Raw genomic sequence first — 25,732 nt, 5'->3', positions numbered from 1 at the left:
ATGTAATATTGATAAAAATTCATTAGCAGTGATAAATTGTAAGCCCTAAAACAAAGGAAACTCTTAAAGTTTAATATTCTTTCTATTTTCTCTTTGTGGCAATGGGAATAAAATTCACACAGCAGAAGGATAATGCACCCCATAACGTGACATGATGTACTGAGAATATGGTATTACATTCTAATGATATGCTTTCCAAAACTGTCTTTATTGTGCCAAGGAGAATCCTGCCCTTAGAGAATGCATCTGTTGAAGTGGATAGGTCATTCGAATAGACTTAAAATTTTAGTTTCTTTAGATTCTAGCATTAATATATTTCCTCTGTCAGGGGATCCCTGGGTGGCTCAGCAGTTTGGCGCCTGCCTTTGGCTCAGGGCACGGTCCTGGAGTCCCGGGATTGAGTCCCGCATCGGGCTCACGGCATGGAGCCTGCTTCTCCCTCTGCCTGTGTCTCTGCCTCTCTCTCTCTCTCTATGTCTATCATGAATAAATAAATAAATAAAATCTTTAAAGAAAAAAAGATATTTCCTCTGTCAAAGTGTACAAACGATGAAACAAAATTGACTAGCAAGAATAACAACAAAAAAAGATTGCTTGATCGATTATTTATTTATTTATTTATTTATTATTTTAACATTTTATTTATTCATGAGAGACACAGAGAGGCAGAGACATAAGCAGAGGGAGAAGCAGGCTCTCTGTAGGGAGCCCAATGGGGTACTCAGGCTCCGGACCCCAGGATCATGCCCTGAGTTGAAGGCAGATGCTCAACCACTGAGTCACCCAGGCATTCCCCACAAAAAGAATGTAAAACAGAACCAGTAATTTTTCTTTCTCTGTGTGTATGTCTAATCTCCCAAGTATTCTTGCTGTCAAAAAAAGTATATAGCAATGTAAAATATTTTATTTTGTAGATTTTATATGCATATAAAAACATATAAACATGCTTATTTATATATATGTATATTTACATATATGTATGCACATATACATATATGCATATTACATATACATATATACATATTAATATGTAGCATAGAATAGCATATATCTACTTTTAAGACAACAGTAAGACATTTTTGTACTGATTATTGAGCTATTTCGTCTATCTCATACCCATCTTTCAATACTCATGTATTGGGGCTGGGATCATGCATTTGATTTATTTTCTAGCTGTATTACTGCTATATTTAACTTACAGCAAGTGCTAGAAAAGCTAAAAAATCTGAAGACCTTTGAGTGGTCATAATATAACTAATTTGCTCACTGTTCTCAGCATCACCCTAGCAACAGCGCTCACTCTCCAGGGATAGGTAGTTAAAATGGCAGGGTTGCTTTCAATTTCCTGTTAGCACTAGCCAGCTGGGGCCTCATCCCTTAAGGTCTAAGTCCAGGCCTCACACCTGCATTTCTGAGATCCTCAGACAACAGCACTTGATGTCAGTACCCTTTAGTCATAGAGCTGAACCCTGTATCTGTGGGATCACGTTCTCAAGATTCTAGGTTTTAACCTTTTCCTTCTGTTCCCCCAGCCTTAGATGTGGCAGCTATATTCTGGCTATTATTACTTACGTGTTGCCTTAGGGCTTCGGTTTTCTCGTTTGGCTCAATTTTTAGTTATCATGTATTTTCTATCTTAAAAATTTCCAGTTTCTGATAAGATTTGTAGAGAACTGGAAGGAGACTTCCTTGCACCCTTATTATAAAAAAATACTAAAAATGTTGAGAAATAATAACTACTTTGAACACAACAGAGAACTGAAGTTGTAAAGCAAACTAAGTTGAAATCTGTAGAAAGATAGGTACCTGCAAGGAGAAACAGGATTAAAGCATAGGATGGTGTAGAACAGATGTCACTGAACACCAAATACATTGGTGAAAAGATTCAGGCAAATTGATTAAAAACTGCTAAACACTGAGCATGGATCAATGTAAAAGTGAGAAGTCTTTGGGGACTGTATTCACACCTGCTTACAGACCTTTCTTTCCAGGAACCTATCAATGTGCTCACAGGGATGGTGATGAAATCCTGGAAAAATTTTCCCTAGGACACAGTGCTAGCTACAGAAAAATAGTTGCCACTGCCCAAAGTCCACTAAAGTCATGTCCTCTGTTGTCAAAGAAAATTTTTAAGAGACATTAAAAATCACAAGGAAGACTTTGTTTAAGGTTATTGCAACTGGAGTCAGGAATATTGCAACTAAGGAGAGAGATTGAACTCAATACTATGGGAAGATTCAATACTATGGGCAAAAATAAGGTAGGTTTCCTGGAGTTCTAGAGGAATGGTGGGGGGGAGGGGGTGTTGTTCAACGGAAGTTTGTCATTTGTGCTTGTTCATTAGTGCTTACTAATTAATTACTACTAATTAGGCTCCCACTTCCAACAGAAACTGAGAAAGAGGGGTACTACTTTTCTTGATGATTGATTGCATTTCAAAGAAATGCACCTAGGTTCTTGAAAATAATATTCTTGGACTGTAAAACTGGCAAGAAGATGGGAGAGGATTTACATCTCAAAGGGGCAGAGAAAAATTTATAATTGCAAACTTTCTAAAGGAAATGTTCAAAAAGGGAGGTGGATCTAACATCAGGATGAAGTCTTTCTGAGTCATAATTGCTTTGAGGGGAACTTTAGACTCTCTTGGTCACTACCTATTCTTGCCACCACACTACAAAAAAATAAAAACAAAAACAAACAAATAATGCCTTAATCTGTGGGGAAATAGGCAAGAAAGTTATACTCGAAAGTACTGGAGGAAACTCACTATATCTGTGAAGAGAAACAGGAAAAATAAAAACTCCACCCATAGAGAAAGGGTACGAATACATGGCTACATCTGAGAATCAGAAGCAGCTTTGAAGATCACATTCCCAAGACACAGGGTCAGAGAGCCTACCTAAGACAAAGGTTTAATCAGTATCTCAGAGAATGTCCTCACTCTTATGCTTCCACCAGCATGCCAACAAACTGCTGGGGAAATTAATGGTCCAATACATCTAGGATGGCAAGGAAAGTCAGATTATCTCTAGGGATCACCACAAAACAAACACACACACACACACACAAAACCTCAGCCAAAAACCTACCCCCCCCCCAAAAAAAAAATTAAATAAATAAAAAAACCTCACAAAACCAAAAACAAATTCCAAAAAAACTAACAAAAATATTAAAATGCGTGGTATAAAACCAGATTAGTACTTAGAGGGTGTTTTATAAAATTAAGTGCTTACATTTGAAAATAAAGACTTCGTTACTAAGCAAAACTTCTCCCTTAAGAGATTAAAAAAAGAACAAATTAAATGCAAAAGAAAGAAAATAGAAATCAATAAAATCAACAACGAAAAGGAAATAAAAGGGACACCTGGGTGGCTCAGCGGTTGAGCAGCTGTCTTTGGCTCAGGGTGTGATCCCGTGCTCCGGGATGGAGTCCCCATGTCAGGCTCCTTGTGGAGAGCCTGCTTCTCCCTCTGCTTCTCCCTCTGCCTATGTCTCTGCCTCTCTCTCTCTCTCTCTGTCTCTTATGAATGAAAAAAATTTTTTTAAATCTTTAAAAAAAAAAAGGACATATAAAATAATGAATCCAGAGCCGGTTCTTGGAAAAGGTGAATAAAATTGGTACTCTAGCTGATCAATTAGATGAACACTGCCACCACCATCATCGAATATATATTTATATTTCACAATATCAGTTGTGAAAGGAAAGGCCATACTGTTGAACCCAAACAACCAAAACTATGGTTAGGAAATAAAACAAATAATGATAGAAAGCTTATAAATTGGAGAACCTCGATGAAATATATCAATACTCGAAAAACATACACTACCTAAAGCACATTCAGGAAAGAAAATATATTCTGAAGAGATCTGTATAAGCTAAACAAATGAACACAAACTTCAACAAATTGTTAACAAAATATTAATGACTCAAATATAGCATAATATAAACTGAATAATACATTACAACCAAGTCGGTTTCATCCCAGGGATGCAAAACTGATTGACAATCAGAAAACCAATCAATACAGTTTACCATTTAAAAAAAAATACAGTTTTTTCTATTGATGTAAGGAAAATATTTGTAAAACTCATTTTTGAATAAAGAAAATTTAAATCCCAGAAAATTAAGAATGAAAGGAAATATCCTTAGCCTAACAAAGGACAAGTAGCCAAAAATAAATAGATATTAAAAACACAAAAATCCCACAAAAAACAAAAAACAAAATGAAATTCAACATGTATTTCACATACTACACAAAATTTAACTCAAAATGTAGCACAGACTTAAATTTAAACATAGATCTACATATTCTCTAGAAAAAAAAATTAATGGATTTTAATAACCAGGATTTCAAGGAGAAATGACCAAATGTAGGACTAGGGCAGGGAAATAAAATAAACTTGAGGTTCATCAAAAAATAAGGGAAAAATAAACAGAGAAACAAGCAAATAAATGAATAATGGAGAATGCCAAAAGAGCAAAGGAGTCAACCTGAAAGAGTTCCCAATGATCAAAACTGAAACTATTTGAGCAAAAATAAATATTCATGAATTTGTACCCATGTTAATAAATTATTGAATACGTGAGCAAATGGAGGGAAGAATAAATCTTTCCTACAGAATTTCAAACAATGAATGTATAAAGAAAGAAGAAAATAGAAAGTGATCTTTAGATCACTTATTATTCGCTGCAATAATTATTGTATCCAAGATACACAGATGAATGCTAAATATTTAAAAGACAAAACTTTTAAAAAGAGCAGGAGTATTTCATAGTTTCAAAATTATCTCCTCCTAAATATATTTATTAATTCCTGTGGTTGTTTTAGCATATATTTACAAACTCTTTGATACTTTTCCTGCACTAAGTGTAATTTAATTCCTCTCCCCTTGACTGACAATTGAACTTAGTGACTCCCTTCATTATTCATTTAGAGTATGGAAAAGGGGGAAAAAGAGTAATTTTACAGGGGAGAAACCCTGGAGACATACCCTTAACCAATTGTTCAAAGTTAACATCATCATACTGTGTTAATATGTGTCTCTGATATGAAGGTACTTCACCTCTGTAGTATTTGAAAAGACTTGACCCCAATCTAATCATGTGAAAAATCAGGCAAACTCAAACTGAGGAACATTCTACATAATAATGGACCAGTCTTCAAAAGTGTCAAGATCATAGAAACAAGGAAAAATTGAGAAAATGCTAAAAGCCTGGGGGGGGGGGGGGGGGGGGGGGGAGGGGAGGAAGAAAAAAAAGGCTGAGGAAATTAAGGGTTTATAAATGTAATATGGTCTCCTGTATAGAAGATCATGGAAGAGGAACAAAATAAATAAATAAAATAAATAAAAAAGGTATTATGGGGGGACTGATGAGATCTGAATATAGTATATAGTTTAATCAATATTAATTTCTTAGTTTTTATCAGTGTCTCAGGATTAAACAAACACTGATATTAGAGGAAACTGGGTAAAGGATATACAAGAGCTCTTTATATAATCATTACTATTTTTGTATAGCTAAAATTATTTCAAAATGAAACAAAAGAAATATGTCTATTTTCCTGACTCAACACAAGTATCAGTGTAATCTTATATTTGGTAATAGGAATGATCCCCAAAATTAGACTCTCATAGATGGGATTCTGGGATTATTTTATTTATTTCTTGAGTTTTAATTCTGTGCTGATATCCTCAAAGATGGAAAATAAAATGATCATCTAGATTGTTTTTGATTATCTTACCACCCAAACAAAACCAAAGTAATCTGTATGTTCTGTTTCCTACCTTATACATTAGCTAACTTTTCTCACTTCCTTTGGTCTCTGACAGATTATCCTTTCAGTGCCACAACTAGAGAATGCTCTATTGAGCAACAGATAATCTGCATGCTATACTGATTAGCATGGATGTTTGACTGTTTGACAGAACCCAGAAAAACAGGACCTCAACAAGAGAAAAGTTTGTTCTTTTCTCACATATCAGATACAAGTAGATAAAGGTTGGGCATTTAAATCACCCTGTTAAGCCAAAATCTTTTAGCCTGTTTTCTGCAATACCTAGGGAATTATTCCCATCTGTATAGTACTAGAGAGGCCATCCTACCGTGTTCCCATATTAGTCAAATGGATGAGAAAAAAGGAGAAATGAGAGCATGCCCTTCACTCTTAAGGATATGATGCAGACTCTGCACAAATCATTCACCTTGAACATGTCCTATTACTTTTCTTGTGACTATGTGTGGCTGAAAATATGGATTTCAGTTGGTCCCAGCTAAAAATTCTACTAGTTTAAGAAGGGGACTATTTTATTCAGTTCCCTAAAAGTGAAGTCTCCATTTATAATAACTTATTTAGATTATTAATAGTTGTCTTCTTAATAAGACTTTAAAAATACATGAGACAGAAGCATATACTATTTTTAATTTTAATTTTATTTCATTATTTGGCATTCTGTACCTCTACCACTGACACAGTTTCTGGTATATATTATATATTCAATTAATATCCTTAATTTATATCTATATTATAATTTTACTCTAAAATACATAATTTTACTCAATCTTACTTATGTATAATTTATTATACTTCTTTCTACAGTAGTACTTATAATGGTTTGGGAGAATTCCATCCCATATCTATTTTATAATTGTTGGCTAGCTATCATCTTTTTCTTGGTTTCTAATTGAACATTAATCCAAACAATGTTGTAATAATAAACATCTTTATAGACAAATCTTTGTATATGTTTGTAATTATTTCTGTATGATTAGATTCCTAGAAGAAAATTTTCTAAGCCAAAAAATGTATACATTTTGGTGCGTTTTGATGTAAAAAGGCAAACTGCCCTTTAGAAATTCTATGTATTCATTTATGACGAATTGCCCAGCAACATTTCAATGTTCTAACACCTTTCACTATACTGAAACAGCACAGCCTGATACATTCAAACCATATCAAATATTTTCAAATCTTTTTTTTTTTTTTTTTTTTATTTTTTTTTTTTTTTATTTATGATAGTCACAGAGAGAGAGAGAGAGAGAGGCAGAGACACAGGCAGAGGGAGAAGCAGGCTCCACGCGCCAGGAGCCCGACGTGGGATTCGATCCCGGGTCTCCAGGATCGCGCCCTGGGCCAAAGGCAGGCGCCAAACCGCTGCGCCACCCAGGGATCCCCCATATCAAATATTTTCAACTTAAATTGATTTGTTCCTTATTGATCATTTTACATGTTTATTATATTTTGCCTGTGATACTGTGTAAGTAAAACATGGTGATTCAAAAGGAGTTGAACTTGCAAATTTCATCTAAGGTAAATCAATACTTTGAAGAGTTGCAATCAGAGACACAATGCTTAGGTAAGAGATAGTACTTTATCTTGTTACTTATTTAAATGATCAGATTAGGAATCCTCAATTTCTAAAAATAAAAACTTCTTTTTCATTCTATTATGTTATTTGGGAAGAACATTTTCTAGACACTTTATATTGACATATATTCACTCTTCACAAATTTGTTGAGTCTTCTAAATTGTTATTTCAATAGTATAAAATAAACAATGATGATTTCTATTATAAATATAGTTATTATGGGAAGTTGAATTTTAATGTATTTTAACTATCATGCATGTTAAAACAATTGAATTAAGTCTTCCTCAAAATAAAAAATATATTTTAAAATTTTATTGTTGGAGTGCCTAGGTGGCTCAGTCAGTTAAGCAATCTGCCTTCAGCTCAGGTCATGATTCCAGGGTTCTGGGATCTAGCAGCTGTGTCCTTGAGCTCCCTGCTCACCAGGGAGTCTGCTTCTCCATTGCCCCTTCCCTGTTCCTTCTCCTTTTTGTGTTCTTTCTGTCTTAAATAAATAAATAAACAAACAAGTAATCTAAAATACAATAAAATAAAATAAAATAAAATAAAATAAAATAAAATAAAATTGTAATGTTAAACAGTCAAAGAATTTGGGAAGCAAACCCACAAAAAAGACATTGGTTTCTTTACCCTACTGGCCATTTTGACTATAAAGATGATTGTTCTATTTTCAATGGTAATCATATATTTATTTATATGATCATTCAAAAGATACTGATGGAGGCTTTTCTTTATAAGTGGCAGAAAAAGACAATTTTACATTCCTCCCCTCTTTTGTAACCTACTGAAAATATAGAAAATTATCAAAGGAAGAAAAAAATTAAAAAAGAAATATCAACTTTCATTAAAACAAGAAAAGAGCTAAGCCATGAATCACAAATTTTTGTACAAATGTACAAAAAATGTGTTCTACACATCTAGTAGGACTACTGATGGAAACAAAAGATATCAACATGCTTTCTCAGTTCTGGGATAGTAATGTAATTGTCATAGTTCTAATTGCTTACAAGGTGGTAACTGTGTAGAAGAATTAAATCTAGAGGAAAATACCTGGATTGGATTAACAATAATCACAAAGCAACCAGCATTGCTTGATTCATCCATAAATATTGAAGAAATCTTAAAAGAAAAGGGGAAGGAGGAGGAGAAGAAAAAGATAACAATTTCACAACCCCATTTTACAAGTTTACAAGGCATTTCTCTGAGTACCCTTTGAAGCACAACTCTAAGATTACAATACAAACAGCACTTCTTAGATATAAGAAATTCAGTGACCTTAAACTGTAATCACTGCTAACGTGTCTGAATCAGTGAAAAAGATGAGATCAGGAGGCAAACCTAGAAGAAGTTTGTAAATTTCACATCTCTTCTGTTTCCTGTTCTTGAAAATGGCATAAGCTAGTGCTTCTCACCTGTAACCCGCATATGCATCACCTGGGAATTTGTTAAAAGGCACATTCTTATTTTCTTTTAAAGATTTTATTTATTTATTCATGAGAGACAGAGAGAGAGAGGCAGAGACACAGGCAGGGAGAAGCAGGCTCCATGCAGGAACTCCGATATGGGACTGGATCCCGGGACTCCAGGATTACGCCCTGAGTTGAAGGCAGAGGCTTAACCGCTGAGCCACACAGGTGTTCCAAAAGGCACATTCTAATTTGGTAGGTATGGAATACAGCCTGAAATTCTGCATTTCTATAAAGCTCAAAGATGATGCTAATGATGGTTTATAGACCATGTTTAGAATACCAAAGGCTACTATAAAAGCATAAATCTCTGATTCTTCCACTCACAGTTTATATGCTTATGCATTATATCTTAACTCCAAAACAGAATTGATTTTTTAAAGGAAAATTGATATTTAAGGAGTAATACCTTCATGAAATAAGGTAAAACAAGAACCAAAATTAGTAAAACAAAACTTTAAACATGTAGAAACAAAAAGGAAAGGAATGTTATTGTATCTATATTACAGAAAAGAAGCTACACTCTTTATAATAAGAATTTAAGTAAAATTTTCCATAGCTAGATTGCATCCAGTGGAAGAGCAAACTGTTAAACTGGAAAAACAAGGACATCCTTTCAGTCTTGAAAGAGTTGAGATTATTAAAACTCAGGATGCAGAAAGTTGGAAAGAGCATCTCTCCTACCCTAAATTACAGGAAAACAGCAAAATCATATCTTGAGACCAAAGGTTGAAGAGCAATATGTACATTATATATATGTGTACATGTACGTATATACACATACATATATATGTATGAATGTATTAGAAATGGATTTTCTATTAACTTACCAAGATAATTATTTTTTTTTTTTTATTTTTTATTTTTTTTTAATTTTTTATTTATTTATGATAGTCACAGAGAGAGAGAGAGAGGCAGAGACACAGGCAGAGGGAGAAGCAGGCTCCATGCACCAGGAGCCCGACGTGGGATTCGATCCCGGGTCTCCAGGATCGCGCCCTGGGCCAAAGGCAGGCGCCAAACCACTGCGCCACCCAGGGATCCCCCTTTACCAAGATAATTAAATTAATAAGATAGTTGTTGCTTTAACTGCCGCTAGGGCAACTAGATAGCCATATCAAAAAAGAAGAAAGAAAGAAGAAAGAAAGAAAGAAGAAAGAAAGAAAGAAAGAAAGAAAGAAAGAAAGAAAGAAAGAAAGAAAGAAAGAAGAAAGAAAGAAAGAAAAAAGGAAAGAAAGAAAGAAAGAAAGAAAGAAAGAAAGAAAGAAAGAAAGAAAGAAGAAAGAAGGAAAGAGAAGGAAACTTTGATACATACTTCTTACCATATACAAGTATTAACTCTGAACTACAGACCTAAATATAAAATCTGACCTATAAGACTACTAGAGAAAAACATAGTTAAAATCTTTGTGACCTTACATTAGACCAAGTTTTTTTTTTTTTTACATAGGATTCAAAAAACATGAACAATAATTTAAAAATAATTAAATAAAAAAAAAAAATTAAATAAATTGGACTTTATCAAATTATAATATTATCTTTGAAAGATCCTGAAAAGAAAATGAACACCAGACGTAGACTGGAAGAATTAAAAACCTTTATCTAAGTAAGGAATCACAAGCAGTGTATATAAGAATACTCTCAACCCAATATAAATAAATGGCCAAAATATTTGAATAGACACTTCACTACAAAATAAGTATGGAGGGGAAAATAATCACATGAAAAGATACAAATAATATTTAGTTTTTTTGAGAAAAAGAATTATAAAAAATGATATACCATTATTCCCAATCCATTAGAATGGCTTCAAGGAAACATAACAAAGTGCGACAATCCCCTAGTACTGCCAAGGATGCCTTCAGCTGTAGCTCTCCTACTCATTATTGAAAATGCAAATGCAAAATGGCACAGTTTGGTAGTTCTTACAGAATTAAACATGCATTTAAGAATCAACCCAGCCATCCCATTCATATGTCTGCTCACCAGATATAAAAACTCAAGTCCACAGAAAAATCAGTACATGAATATTTATATTAACATTTTCTGTAATTGTCAAAGTCTGGAAACGGTACAATGTCCAAAAAATAGTAACGGATAAACAAACCACATGTGACTCATCATACAATGAAATGCCACTTAGAAAAAAACTATATATATATATATATATATACTTTCATATATATATGTATATATGAAAAAAGTGAACTCAAAAGACCACATACTGTATGATTCTAAAAATATGACAAGTACTTTTGAGTTTTCCTAATCTGATGGATAAAAATGGTGTTTTAGTATCTTTTTGTTTGGCTTACTATGTGTGACACTATCTTTTCATATTTCTATTTCATTTTTTCTGAACTGCCAGCATATATCTTTTGACTGTACATATATTTTACCCATTTTTAAAAATTAGATGTTTGGCTCTTTCTCCTTAATCTTATCGTAAAATTTATAGTAAATTCATGATTCATAGCATTGATTTTTAATAATACACAGAATTTTCTATGATAAAATTGTAGCTAATAAATGTTTTCATTGATATTTTCACGTTACATGGCAAATTACAACTTAGATATCACTGTTAAATTATTTCACAATTAAACCATGAAACACAGTTAAATGCTTGAAGAAAACATAGTATAATAAGTGGTCAGAGGGTGTAAGCAGAAGGTGTTTGGTAGAAATATTATGAAAGAGGCACTTTGTCAATCCTATGTAATCAGCAAATGTTCTCCAAGGAATTGTGTGTTGCCTATTCTCATTCTTTCTATTTTAAATATTAAATCTCTAAAGTAGTATTCCCTTCTTCAATAATTTAATTTGGCAAGAGTCCAGCAGATTATGTATTAGATGGGAAAGGATTGAGTAAAAATAATTTTATTTCTTCATTGAAAAGTACCACAGCACTCATTTCTGTAACTCACATTCAATTCAAATACTAGATCTGCAACTGGTATGTTATTTTCTACAAGTGCATTATAAAACCCCTCTGCCAACAGGAACATTTTAATGTCAGTGAGATATTGAAGTAATTAAAATATAAACTCCATGCTGCTTCATCTATCTCTATCCAAATGGCAAGTTTATTTTACTGAATCTCCATTATTGAGTGCCAAAATTGCCTATGCCCTATATTAGTCATTTAAAAGAATAGGTTCTGCTTTATTACTAGATCCAACATAAATTGACCAATATATGTAACCAACTAAATTACAATTGCTTACACTTAGATATTTCATTTCTGTTAACAATTCTTTGGCCAATATGTAATGCAAAATAGCAAATCAAACACTGCATAACAATTCTGATCACAAATATAGCATTCTTAACATCTATTCATTTAACATGCAGTTTAATATCAATTTTTACATCATTAGGTAATTAGAAAGACAGCATAACCGTGGCAATCATTGTTTTCTCTTTAATATTAATGATGAATTTCCCACATTATCACATTTGAGTTTTTTTTTATAATTTTAAGAAGGGATTAACTATTTGCATGTGTTAACTTAAATAAAGAAAATAAACTGAGACAAGCACAAATTATCAGAAATTAGTATATATGGGAATAGCAGAGGAATTGCAATTTGGGACATGCAAACTGTAGTGATTACAGGTTAGTTCCTTGGGGGATCTGCAGTAGAGTATGCTTGTTGACAAGAAGTGCAAAAAGGAGGAGAGGGAAGTCCAGTCAGGTTCTAAGCAGGAAATTCATTGGCTTGAAGATGGGCAGAGATTCTTGTAGATATTTACTGAACAAAAGATCAGTGTCAGTCTTCTGTAAATCAGGCATTTCAGGAAATCAGTCTCTCAGTTCTTAAGTTCTATGCTTTTGAGTGTACATGCATGAGATTGTCCATTTCTTTTCTGTTGGTACCATCTTAGATTAATATCCTTTCACACATATACTACCTTTTCAAAATGCTTGTCATTTGATGTTTGCCATATCAGTTCTACCTCCATATTAATGCACCATCATACAGATCCAGCAATAAGCCATTCAGAATTATATACCTCATAAAGAGAATAATTGCATATATTTCAGTGACTTGTAAGTTCTAAAGCTCTTGTATGCATATTATTTTAGTTGATCCTTACAACAAACCATGTATAATTGGGAAAGCAGTTCATTGACTATTTTACTCACAGAAGAATTTAGGATCCCAAAAATGTACTGCCTTGACATTAGTCACTGGTTAATAGGGAACAAGACTTAGATTCCCAAACAACGGTCTGACTCCAAAATCAGGGATGTCCTTTGTATCAGATCTCTGACATTAACTGCATACATTTAGAAATAAAATGAGAAAGTTCTTTGTGGTTTTACCTACCTTTCTTGGTGAGGAGTAGGGTGGAGAACTCAAATATCAAGTAAAATTGTGACATATATGGTCAATTTTAACTAATGCAATGCATGCTTTTGTATATTAAAAATTTCATGTGGTAAATTTGCATTAAGATTTTGATAAAAATTATAGATCAGATACTGGTGTAATATATTGTTTCACAGTTAAACTATGGAAAACAAACTAGTATTTTCTGACTTGGATCATACAGAACATGGGTTGCTATAAATTAAACAAAAAATTCTGAAAATTGAAACAGATTAATTATAGTTCTCTAAGTGTATATTTAATAGTACACTATTTCAGTACTTGATAAAAAGATATTAGGCACAAATATTAGCTGATTTTTATACTAGATTTTAAACATTTTAAAGGAGAGAGAAAAATACTATCTAGGATAATAAATGAAAATTCAGTGGCAACATACTCAATTTTACTTAATGTTTTACAACTTAACATGAATAAAAAGCATTCTCTCTCCTACTTTTGAAAGCACATTTTGAAATATATGAACCCTATTGATGACATTTTTAGTCTTTGTGATTATTCTGAATTTCTTCTGTTGAAAAGAAATAGGCCCCATAAAATAGGGTCACTTATGTTAAGTCTTACCAAGACTCAATACCTAACCTAATTGCAGTTTCAGTCTTTCCCAGGAGTAGAATTTTAAATCCATCAGTCTGGAATTTCTTGATAAAACCCCCAGGCCTTCTCCCTAAGGGAAGGTGACCTTGCTTGAAATAATCTTTTCTTTTCTTTTTCTAATAACTTCCTTGTCCCAATCCTTTCTGCCTATAAAATCCTCCACTTTGTACAATAGCATCAGTTTGTTAGGTGGGATGCCACCTGATTCATGAATCCTTGAATAAAGTCAATTAGATCTTTAATCAGTTGAATTTTTGTTCAATACTTGTGTTTCTGTAGTTATATCAACTAGAGCAGAGTTCATTGATTCTTTTCAAGTTACCTGATTCTGTGGATCTTTTTTAATTCACAGAAGTGAATTTATAGCTTTTTAACTTTAAAAATCGATATAAAGGTAACAAGACCAACACATTGAATAACCAAGTAGGATACTATGATTTATAATCAAAATGTTTGTTACTGAACCTAAATTCAATCTACTTCCCACAGGGCAGTAAAGTAAGTTGAGGAACAAGTTATCAAAGCCACAAATACAACTTTAGTCTGGAAGGTCAACTACCTGAAAAAATGGCAGACTAATGTGTCAAATAACCATCTTACCATCTTGGTGCAGGCAGCAGATTTTAAAGGGGAAAGGAAGGGAAAATAAGACTTATTCAAAGGAAATAAGCCTCAAAACAGATGAAATCAAAGGTTAATTTTAACTTTTCAGAGGAACTTGTAGGCTCTAGGTCTGGTTATCCATTTGTCTTAAGTTGCTGGCTGTGGTCATAACTGTCTTGTGCTTTTGGATTAGTCTCAGTTGCATTCTTTTAGTTCCCTAGGGAGCTTTAAACAATATTATTGTCTTGGTTACCGTTCAAGCTTCAGATTACATTTCAGTTACGTGCAGGATGTTAACATTATTTGATTTTTGTTGTAGGTCAGGGTTTCTTCTGTATAGATTATCCTACTTTCAAACAATTCAAGGCAGAAGAGAAGGTGGGCCCTCAAAATAGCATGAGTTCTGCTACAAATAAATATATTTGGTCCTCAACCTTGTTCCAGGCACAGAGCTCCTCAACTCTTGGAATTTCCTGTGATAAGAGCAATAAATGTGTCTTTTGTTATGTTAATGAGTGACTTCTGGGAAGCCTTTAGGTGACCTAAGGATGGAGGCTGGTTGCCCAAGGAACCTCAAATGATTAGGGCCTAGAACTTTCAGTATCCACCCCCAAACTCCAGAGAGGGAAGAGGAGCTACAGGCTGAATAAATTGCCAATGTTCAATCATTTAATTAGTCATGACTATCTAATGAAGCCTCCATAAAAACCCAAAATGCAGGATTCAAAGAGCTCTTGGTTAGTGAACACAGACGTGCTAGGTGAGTAGCACACCTGGAGAAGGGATGAAGCTCTGTGCCCTTTCCTTTTACCTTGCCCTATGCATCTCTTCTTAGCCATTCTTGAGTTATATTATTTTATAATAAACCAAACATCTAGTAATCAAAATGTTTCTCTGAGTTCTAACAAATCAGAGAAGCCAGAGTAGCAATTTAATCAAAACCAAGGAGGAGGTCTTTGAAACCTCCAATCTGCAGCCAGTGAGTCAGAAACACAGCTAATAACCCAGATTTTTTATTGGTATCTGAAGTAGGGGGACAGTCTTATAGGACTGGATCTTTAACCAGTGCAATCTGATGCTGTCTCCTGGTAGATAGTGTCAGAATTGAATCCAATTGTAGGACATAGCTGGTATCTGGAGAGCTGCTTAATGTTCCGTGGGCACAATTCATCCCCTGTAGTGGAACTGGATGTAAGAAAACCTATTTACTCAGAAGTTGCTAGTAGAGGTAAGAATTTGTCATTTGAGAAGATAATTCCATGTTTCATAACAATATGTAAAGAACATTAGTGCTTGATAATACTTTAAAAAATATCTAATATCTTTCCTTAATTTCATGAAACTCAAGAACAAAGTAAAAAAAAAAAAAAAAAAGATTATTGAATTATTGTAACTGGTTAATGCAAAAGCCAAAACTAGAAGTTTAAACCCTTACATGTTTGACTGCAGAGTATCCCAGAATAAAAATTTACCATATTTAAATAGTCTTCAATTAAATGAGATGAAGTTTCTAGTATTTTGCTTTTGCCAACCATGGGGTTGTGAATGTATTTTTGAAATTTCTTAATGTACTGTTCTTAAATTCTGCAAGGCAGATTCACTGAAGTGGGATTGCTAAATCAAAGATAAAAAATTGTTTAATTTACTTTGACATTACTACCAATATCTGTTCTACCAATTTGCACAACTGTCAACATTTAGGAGGGCAGTATTTTTTAACTTTTTTGGGTAATATCAATGATTTTTATGGCTTTTCTCATAACTACCCATGTTTATTATTACAAATTCAAGCAGTATTGAGAAGAAAAAGGAAACTACCTCAAATTCCCTCACCTCAAAATACTTAGTGCTAATATTTGGCAAACAGGACTGCAGACATTCCTTACTTCCTTTATAAAAGAGTGATAGGATAGTCTAACACCATAAATATAGACACATAAAATCATTAAAATGGTAACATTATATATGTTATATTTAATTGGAAATTATTAAAGTTTACTTGAATTAAATAATAAAAAAGTGAAATTGAAGAATTTGATGAGTTTCTGAGAAATGGTTATCATAAATGATATTAGTTCCTGCAAGTGTATACTAATTTTTTTTTCTTTTGTTAAGGTTTCCTCGCATATGTTTGGAGCATCTCCAACTTTAAGAGCCTTAATAGGAACCAGAGTGGTCTTCCTTATACAAAAGTTAAGCATTCTGCATTAGGGTACTTTGAATGAAGAGGTACAAAGGCTAAATAGATAAATAAATAAATGAGATAAGGAGAAGTTTTTCTGATTGTGATGTCACCATCAGCAGTAGGGTGACCAACTTTTCAGATACCAACCTGAGGCACAGTTATAATTGACTTTGTTCAAAACCACAGAAATATAGTATATAAAAATCATATATATATGTGTAATTACATTAACATGAAATATGAAAATATTCTTTTGAAATTATGTTATTCTATATTTTTTGTTATATAAATTCTATTATTTAAAAAAAACACTAAAACCAGTTAACAGTGGCTATCAGTAGTAATTATTTAAAAATATGTGAGAAAAAATTACATTTTATATTTCTTTCTTTTGATAAAACAATGCAATACTTTTTAAAGCTATTATATATTCAAATTCTACAATGTAACTGTATACTTTAAAAAATACATACGTGTAAGATTTTTTAAAAGAGAATACAAATAAAACAAAACTAATTAAACAGGTATTACCTATATTTTATTTTTAAGGATGACTTTTTTTCTCTCATCAGTGAGAGACTGACTTTCATTTTTAAAAATAAAATATAGGTAATATTTGTTTTTGATGTTTCCTTTTCCAGTAATACTTCTCTGAAAGTATACTTCCCTGCAACCTTTAGGCACTCTTTTTTCTTTTATGTGTTGGTAATATTTCATATAGTCAAATATAAAATTCACTTTATAATAGCTCTGCTTTTATTAAATTGTATTAAACTGATCACTAGTATTATCTCAATCTGAAGATATCAAACTAATAGGTTCTCAAAGAGAGTGAGCATAGCATCTTTATACATCCATAAATTTATCATATAGGCCACCCATATGTGAAATGCTCATCATTTTTTAATACATAAATGATAAAGCAGGGACCACAATATTGGCAATACTGGATAGAATCAGGTAAGAAAAGCTATGTCACTCTACCAGTGGGATAAGGTGAAGAGGGATTTTTTAACAACTATGAGCAACAGAAAACCATGAAATCTGCTGCAAATATATATTTTCTAGCCATAGAGGAAATATTTTTACATGAAACAGAAATTGGAGGAAATAAAACAATTTTACATTCACTGAATCAATTACATACATTGTGATAGCATTTCTCTGTTTTGAGTTTTTGTCTGAATCCTTTAGTTAGATGGCGATGTCTACAAACTATGCACCTCCTTAAAAAGAGTAGTAATTATATGTTCTTAAAAGTAGAATACATAATTATTCAATTTGTGAGCACATTGAGTCAATTTTCAGTTTTCCTGACTTTGGTAATAAAACTATACATTTCAAGAGAAATAAATAGCACAATAATTATATTCCTTTACAACAGTAAAGGATGCTTTTCCAACTTAAGTATTTTCATTACAAAGCACTGTATATATACATGACAATAATAATCTTCTCAATCTATATAAGGAAAACTGACATTAGAGAAAGGTAAAGGTCCCTACACAAAGCCACATGATTTTCAAGTGTCATATATTCCAATTAATCAATATTTATTAAATGGATACTATATGTACATTCTCTTCAAGAACCTTCATATAGGGATCCCTGGGTGGCGCAGCAGTTTGGCGCCTGCCTTTGACCCAGGGCATGATCCTGGAGACCCGGGATGGAATCCCACATCAGGCTCCCGGTGCATGGAGCCTGCTTCTCCCTCCGCCTGTGTCTCTGCCTCTCTCTCTCTCTCTCTGTGACTATCATAAAAAAAAAAAAAAAAAAAAAAAAAAAAAAAAAAAAAAAAAAAAAACAAAAAAAAAACCTTCATATAAGTGGTAAACAAATTGGGCAAGATCCATCCTCATAGAATTTTCATTCTAGTAGAAAAATATGGTAGTGGACAGTACCATAAAATACTTAATTATTTAGTAAAGGCAATTTCATAATTCCAGATATACAAAAATAAATTGTAGTAGATGTTGGGAATTATGTTACGTTGGATTATTAATAGTAGACCTCTCAAAAATACAAAAAAAAATTTTTAAAAATAAAAACATAAATCAAAGTAGGCTTCTCTCTGGAGGTGGTTATATTTGACATATTTAGATGAGACCTCCATGAAATATAAGGATCAAACCAGGAGATCCTTGGGTGGCTCAGTGGTTTAGTGCCTGCCTTTGGCCTAGGGCATGATCCTGGAGTCCTGGGATTGAGTTCCGCATTGGGCTCCCTAAATGGAGCCTGCTTCTCTTCTCCTTCTGCCTGTGTCTCTGCCTCTCTCTCTCTCTCTCTCTCTCTCTCATGAATAAATAAATAAAATCTTAAAAAAAAAGGATCGAACCAAAGCATTTAATATCAGAGATTTCTTGTCAGAAGGAATGAGTTTGGCATGTCCAAACTAAAAATAGAGTTTTTAAAAAATATTTTATTTATTCATGAGAGACATAGAAAGAGGCTGAGACACAGGCAGAGGGAGAAGCAGGCTCCATGCAGGGAGCAGGAGACCTACTAAAAATAGAGATTGGGTAGCCCTGATGGCTCAAAGGTTTAGCGCTGCCTTCAGCCCAGGGTGTGATCCTGGAGACTCGGGATTGAGTCCCTAGTCGGGGTCCCTGCACGGAGCCTGCAGTTCCATCTGCCTGTGTCTCTGTCTGTCTCTCATGAATAAATAAATAAAATCTGAAGAAAAAAAATACTTATCATCTGTGGCTGGAGGAAACTGAGCTAGAGAGACGGGGAAGTAGGAAAGCATGGAAATCTAATATATTCATCACTAAGTTTTGGAGATTCCCTCTCATAAGCCCTTATTCTATTAGAAATACACACCTATTAATCATAATCCACAACATTAAAAACTAAATCAAAACCTAAAAACATCTGTAAGGAACTTTCTTTGTTCTTACATTTACCATCTTTTGTCTCCATTAAGTTGTTCCATTCTAATTGCTGCAAACACTGAAGAGGTTCCAGGTTTATCTCAAGTAAGAGACCTGAAAGCAAAGGTGACTCAAGAGCAACTCAGTAACCAACAACATTTGATAATTAAATTTTAAGTCAGGAATATATAACCTTGACTTGTTCCAGCACAATGGCTGAAACACTGACAGATTAGATGAAACTTATGTGTGCAAGAAATGTCCAGTTTTCATAATCATACACAAAATAGTACATTATTATAAATACAAAGACAGGATAAAGAAAGTATTATATTTGGTTGGGAAATAGGTCAATACTTGATTTGCCTTTAAAATGATGAACTTCTTTTAACTGTAATATACTTATTCTAAGGACAAAAAGATTTTCTATTAAGCCATCTACATCTACTCCTTTACCTTTCTCATTCCTATAACAAACACATGTCTTAACATCTTTATGAGATACAGCTTACATTCAATGAAATGCACATGCTTAAACTTGATAATTTGATAAGTTTTGACATAAGTATACAGGGGCAAAACCAAGATAATGAATATATCAATCACTCAAAGAAGTCTCCTTAGAAAGTATAGATATGGAAAGTTGTAGCCTTACACTACCTGATTCCAAGAATTACTACATAGCTGCAGTAATCAAGACAGCATGGTATTGGTGAAATATAGACATATAGTTCAATGGAACAAAATAGACTTTAGTAATGGAACTACACAGATAAGACCAATAAGTTTCCAACAAAACTACTGAGATAAACAAAAGGAAAATGAAATATCTTTGAAACAAATAATGAAGGAAAGACTGGATATCCCAATGGATTAAAGAAAAATAATATGTCAATTATTACTTATGACAATCAATTAAAAAAATTAGCTAAAACTACAAAATACCTAGAAAAGTATTTCATAAACTTGGAGTAGGCAAATATTTCTTAAATAGCACACAAAAAAGCATATGTCATTGGAAAAAAGATGCAACATTGAACTTTATAAAATCTTTTTAAAAGCTATTGGTCCTTGAGCAGCCCGGTGACTTATTGGTTTAGTGCCAACTTCGGCCCAGGGCATGATTCTGGAGACCCGGGATCGAGTCCCACATCAGACTCCCTGCATGGAACCTGCTTCTCCCTCTGCCTGTGTCTCTACCTTTCCATGTCTCTCATGAATAAATAAATAAAATCTTAAAAAATATATATTGGTTCCTAAAACACAAAATTAAGAAAATGAAGTACAAGCTACAGAAGGGGAAAATAATATTTGTATCATTTTCATAAAATATGTAATATTAAACAACAAAAGAAACTTTACAATTTATAGTGAGATAGCCTACATAACCAAAAATATTTGAATAGAAGATGTATAAACACCAAGCATATAAAAAATGTTCAGTATTATTAATCGTTACTGAATTGCAAATTAAAAATCTCAATAAGAGTACTACACAACCATTAGAATAACTAATATTAAAAAGTATACAACTATGTTAGAATCTATACCTTCCATTTAGACATTTTAAGAGAAATAAAACATGTCCAATAAATAACTTTATGTTCATGTTAATAATAAATTTATTCATAGTTTCCAAAACCAAAAATACTCAAATAAACATTCATAGATGTATGGGAAACAAAAGAGGTATAGTTTGCAATGGAATACTACTCAGCATTAGAAATGAATTCTAATACCAGAAACAATGAGTAAAAATCACTTTACTAAATGCAAGAAAACTCAAAAGAATAAACAAATAACTAAATACTAGAAATAAAAAATTCCAGTAGATGCAAATAAACTCCAGTGATAGCAGGAAGATCAGGGTGTTCTTTAAGCTGGGTATAAAGATAAGGATGCAATCCAATGAAGTATGGGAAATATTGTGGTGTTGATGGAGATGTTTTGCATTTGAATGCAGCAGTGGCATATGGGTACAGATCTGTCAAACAGTATTGAAACTGATACTTCAAACAACTACAGCTTATTATATTTAAATTATACATTCATAAAGTTTATCAAAGTTACAAAATATATGGAGTTCTATTTCTGGTCTGCCTGAATATGCTTTTACAGGAAAGATGACACTCAAACAGGTAAGAACTATAATATTCAAATAAAATGAAAAAAAAAAAAAAGTCCTACCTGAAGGTGCTGGAGAGTGAAATAAAGCAGGCAGATTTTGCATTAACTGAGATTCCTGTCTTATCTGTCTTCTAACCAGAGATTAAGTCACAATCATTGCTGTTTGCTATGGCCAAAACTTTGGTAGAAAATCTGCAATCTTGCTGGTCCTAAGAACCCTGGTGGGTAATCTATGACTATTGCAGTCACGATCAATGGGAAAAATAATAATATATATTATCTAAATAGTATTTTAATTTATAGAATTATATTATTTATATGATACTATTATTTATTTAATAACAGAGGGACAAAGAGGACACCAAAATATGTAAACTCTGCACAGATATTTGAGTATCAGGCTAAATCCTGAAACATGTATTTGCTAAGCAAATAGCAAGCAAGTGAATCAAAACTAAAAACATGGAACCAAAATATCAGCTATAGCCCAATGCAACTTGAGTCTTGCTAAACAAAAAGAATCTACATGTTTTGGAAAAGTAAAACAGAATCCAATATTTCCACAATATATCATCCCAATATTCAGGATGCAATCCAAATTATAGTCATACAAAGTAATTGGCCCAAAAGATAATTCAGATAATGGAGACCTATAACAGGAATTCTTAGCAGAAAACAATTTTAAAGTAGCTATCTCACTATGGCCAATAGAGTAAAGCATGATCATGATGAATACAAAGATAGGAAATGTCCGTTTGTTGTTGTTGTTAAACATATATTTTATTTATTCATGAGAGACACAGAGAGAGGCAGAGACATAGACAGAGGGAAAAGCAGACTCCTTGCAGGAAGTCCGAAGTGGGGCTTGATCTCAGGACCCCAGGATCACGACCTGAGCCAAAGGCAGGTGCCCCAGGATAGGAAATTTCTATAGAGAAATAGAAACTATAAAGTTAAACTAACTGAAAATCTTAATACTAAAACAAAAGCAAAAACAAAAACAAAAACCTGGAATTATAAAACAAACAAAACCCAAACCCAAAACAAAACAAAACAAAACAAAATAACTGGACCAGCTGTGGTAGGCAGAATAATGCCACTTTCTCTCCTGGAAAGGAGTCTGAGTCCTAATACCCAGAACTGGTAAATATGTTAACTTACATGGCAAGAGAAGTTTTGAAAACATAATTGAAGTTAAGGACCTTGAACTGGGGAAATTATATGGGATCATTTGAGTGACCTCAATCTAACTACATGAATCCTTAAAATCCATAATCTTTTCTAAGCCTCAAAGAGAAATTTGATAATAGAAGAAGAATTAGAGAAATGTGATTTTTTTTTGGCGGGGGAGGTGGTTTGAAGATGAAGAAAACCAAAGCCAAGAAATGTGAGTAGTCTATAGAAAATGGAACAGGCATAGGAAGATGTTATCCTTGAGGCCCTCCTTAAGAACACAGCCCTGTTAATATCTTGATTTTATCCCCTAAGACTTAATTAACAGCAAAAGAAGATGACAGGAAACAGTAAATGAACTTGAAGACAAAGTATTTATTCACTTAGAAAAATCTTGAAAGAGAAAAAAAGATTGAAAACATGTGCAGAGCCTCAGGCCATGTGATAAAGTATCAAATGGTCTAACATAAGAGTAAGTAGACTCCATATCCAGCATGGCACCCAACGCAGGCTTGAACTCATGACCCTGAGATCAAGACCTGAGCTGAGATTAAGAGTCAAAAGCTCAAACAACTGAGCTACCCAGGTACCCCAAGATATATCTAAAGCAACAGGAAGAAATGGCTTATTACATATAGGTGTAGATTATTCAAAATACTCTCTGAATTCTCAACAAGAACAACAGAGGCCAGAAGACAGTGGACTAGCATATTTAAAATAAAAAAAAAGAACTAAAATCTGTGAACTCAGAATTCTATATCTAATAAAACAAGCCTTCAAGAGTGAAGATTACATAAAAACATTTTTACATTCAAAGAAACAAAGATTATTTGTTGATAGCAAACCTTAACTAAAAGAAAAGCTTGAGGAAGTTCTTCAAGTTAAAAGAAAATGAGGCTAGATGAAAATCTGGTTCTTTAGGAAAGAATAAAAAACAGCAAAAATCATAATCTAGATAAATATAAAAAATGAGAAAATAGAAAATCAAAACTGTAGCAAAACAAATGCATCAAATCAGGCAGATTTTAAAAGACTTATAATCTTAATTAATGAGACCAGAGCAGCTGTTAAGCTAGGGCAAATTTTGCCCACCACTCTGGCAATCATCTTATGAATACACACAACATTCCTTGTGAATTAACAGTTAATGGATATATTACCTATTTCCTGTGAACATAATCCCTGCGTGAGCTCAGGACACTGTTCATCTTACTCCTTTCGGGTGGTGTGGTAGGCAGGATAATGATCCCCAAAAATGTGCTCCTCCTTATCCTGGAATTTGTGAATTTTGCCCTACATAAAGAGTGGAAGTTAGAGTTGAAAATTGAATTAAGTTTGCTAATCAGCAGCATTTAAAATGAAGCTGTTGTCCTTGATCACTTAATTTGGCCAAATATAATTACATATGCTCTTAGAGTTAGAAGAGAAATATTAAAAACAAAAACAACAGCAAAGTTCCCTAAACCTAAAACTTGAATTAAAAACAAAATAATTATCACTATAGGAGTAGAAATTGAATTTAATAAAAGTACTTGGTTTAAAATTAAAAGGAAGCAGAGGTCTAGAAGTGTGATGCTTGCAGAGTATCAAGGATTAAATATATTCCCCTCAATGCGGGATAATAATTGAGAAAAATTATCCATAAAATATGAAATTATATATTGATATAAAGTATTATTCAGGAGAAATAAATAAAATATCTAGAGACATGAAAACACAAAACATTTATCATCCAGAGACTTCTTAGTGAACACTTTTTAAGGAAATAATTAAACAAAAACACAAAGAGTTTTCAGAAGTGTGAATCAATAACTCAATAAATGATGAGTATACATATAGGGAAAGATATTGGTAAAATTAATGAAAAAAAGTATTAAGACAATATTTAAAAAAGGTTGTGTTTAGGCCAGCTATCAGCAAAAGTGTGCTTTAAGGGAGATGGAGTGATGTAAGACACTCTTGGGCAGCCCGGGTGGCTCAGCGGTTTAGTGCCGCCTTCAGCCCAGGGCCTGATCCTAAAGACATGGAATCAAGTCCCACATCGGGCTCCCTTCATGGAGCCTGCTTCTCCCTCTGCCCGTGTCTCTACTTCTCTCTCTCTCTCTCTCTGTCTCTCATGAATAAATGAAATCTTAAAAAAAAAAAAAAAAAAAAAGGAAGACATTCTGGTCAATATGCCCTTCTAGTGCTTCATTCTCACTATGATAACCTCAGTGGCTAGGACAGCCACCAAGCAGTGGGATACCTGAACACCTTCAGACTTTACCTAACTGACATCTAGGAGAATAAGATGACTGCCACTGAGAAAGCCATACAGTGAGAGGTAAGCACACAAAACAGTAACGAGACCAAAATTACTTGTTTTAAATATATAAATAAATTTAAATAAAGTTTACAAAATGGAAAATAAAGATACAAAACAATTATATCATAGTGGATACTTAAAAGGAATGGGGTGGAGGATTTTTGGGGAATTAAAAGATATGGCTTTATATACAACTCTTACATTTAATTCCCTAAGAAAGTCTGAAATATGGCAAATGCTAATATTTGCTAAGTCTGGCAATATATTATGGTGATTTTGATGTTTGCTTTAAATCTTGATGCCCTTCTTATTTTAAAATATACAATTATAAAAACAATAAAGAAGAAAAAGAATAAAATGTGAGTGGAAAAATACATGGTAGCACATTCATTATATTAAAGGAGCTTAGTAGTGTAGTTTAATAATATCCTGTGATAGGATGTTATTAAATCAAGTGCAGGGCCCTTCTGAACGCAAGGCCCTGTGACATTGCTTGGGTTGATCAAAAACCCAAAAAGCAGATCCTGAATGAAAGTTGATCACATCTCATGCTTTTAACTCCGCATGCTTACAAAGCTCCTCTTGTGTAGGTTGCATGGACTCAGCTCAACATTAAGTCGCTTCTCACCCACAATTTT

Source organism: Vulpes lagopus, chromosome 1 (assembly GCF_018345385.1).
Source record: "Vulpes lagopus strain Blue_001 chromosome 1, ASM1834538v1, whole genome shotgun sequence".
NCBI classification, from domain to species: Eukaryota; Metazoa; Chordata; class Mammalia; order Carnivora; family Canidae; genus Vulpes; species Vulpes lagopus.
This window is presented reverse-complemented; position numbering follows the sequence as displayed.